General features: G+C 54.1%; 1 long non-coding RNA gene across 1 annotated transcript; it reads right to left on the bottom strand.

Moving 5' to 3' along the window:
- Positions 1-344: 344 nt before the first annotated feature.
- On the bottom strand, positions 345-1338 carry LOC127144258 (uncharacterized). Its single transcript, XR_007815859.1, has 3 exons — positions 705-1338; positions 531-607; positions 345-457 (listed from the first exon to the last, which is right to left on the bottom strand). It is a non-coding gene; the product is annotated as an uncharacterized LOC127144258 (long non-coding RNA).
- Between the last annotated feature and the right edge of the window lie 324 nt (positions 1339-1662).

Here is a 1662-nt window from a genome sequence, read left to right on the forward strand (position 1 = left end):
ACCCCGTCGAGTCACTCGAGTCATATCTATATCCATGCTAGACTGGCGTCCCGTCGGACCACACAGTCCTCAATAGGTGGCGATCCCGAAGGACACCCATGCAGGTACGACTCTAACAGATCGAGCTAACAGGTACCCTAAGTGCAGTATACATACACATGGCATCAGCATATAACATATCATATAAATCATCTCTGCCCTCTCCGTCTCGACATTCGTCGTATAACTATAACGGCTCTCGCCACACATAACAGGCTATAGTATAGCCATACCGTCATTTACATCATACTAACATTGATTTCAGGCATCGTACCGTCCAATCCTCAACATGCAAAATTGGAGTATACATCATCTCATATTTCTAAGCGTGGAGCTAGTAGTAGAATCTCTTACCTGGAGATTTACTTGACGAGTCCTAACCGCGAGGCAGTACGCTTTCCAAGCGACGAGGTCCTAACTGTTTAATATGCTAAAATTCGTAATTAGGTCGCCCACGATTAACGGTTCAAAACTCATTCGAAATGACTTACCCTAGAAGGAGATTGCAGTGCTCAAGCCCCTACTGAAGAAATCCCCCGCTGCAGCAGTTACTTGGTCCAAGACGTCCCTTAAGAGAAATGATCCAATTTAATTCCAAATTAAATTAACTAGTGCCCAAAATATTGAATCTTACTGGATAATGCCAAAATAATTGATTTAATTACCAAAAATTAGGTGGAAGGAGCCAAATTAGGCTTGGCGGCTCGGCTGGAAGGAGACAGAGATCGGCTCGGCTCGGCTTGGCGCAAGGATCTTGCGCGTGCGGCTCGGCTCGCGTCAGCAAGGAGGCGCGGCTCGGCTTGCAGTGCAGGCGGCGCGGCGCGGCTTGTGGTGCAGACCGGCGCGGCTCGTGGCGTGGGATGGGCGCGCGCGGGCTCGGCTTGCGACTCGGAGCGGGCGTGCGCGAGCGTGGAGCGGGTTCGGTTTCGGGCGAGCGGGCGCGGGTCGGTTTCGGGCGAGCGGGCGCGGATCGGTTTCGGGTTCGGGCGTCGGCCGAAACGTGGGTTCGGCTTCGACGGCTGGAGGCACGCGCGGCGGATCGGCTTCGAGTGGCGGCTGCGGGAGACGGCTGTGCGCGGATCGAAGCGGCTCCCTTCGGCTTCGATCGGAGCGGCGCGGCTGGCTGGCTTCGGCTGTCTCGACGAGTCCCGGCTGCGCTGCGTCGGATCTACGCGGCGCGGCGTGGCTGGCTGCGGATACGGCGCTCGGCTGCGCGGATGAGGAGCGGCTCCGGATTCGGCTTGCAGACGCGGCGCGGCTGGGATGGTGGTTCGGCTCTACTACGGCCGGCTCCGAGGGTTATTTTCGCAGCTGGCGGCGGCGGCGTGCGGCGGCGTGCGGCGGCGGCGGAGAGTGGCGGCGGCTATGGTGGGAGCAAAGTGGGGCTAGGGTTTTTCTTGGGAAGGTGATGAGTTTCACGCCTCCCAATGCCCCCTTTTTAAAGAATAAAAGAATAAAGAAATAAAAATAAATTAACACCCACACCAATTTACTTTCTTTTCTTCTTTTATTATTAATTTCTTTTCTACTTTAGTCCAATGGCAACTCTCCTCTCTCTCTCTTCATTAAAGCTACCATTGACCCTTTCCAAGGCATTAATTAATTTGTTGCTTCACAATTAAT

Source organism: Cucumis melo, chromosome 12 (genome assembly GCF_025177605.1).
Source record: "Cucumis melo cultivar AY chromosome 12, USDA_Cmelo_AY_1.0, whole genome shotgun sequence".
NCBI lineage: Eukaryota > Viridiplantae > Streptophyta > Magnoliopsida > Cucurbitales > Cucurbitaceae > Cucumis > Cucumis melo.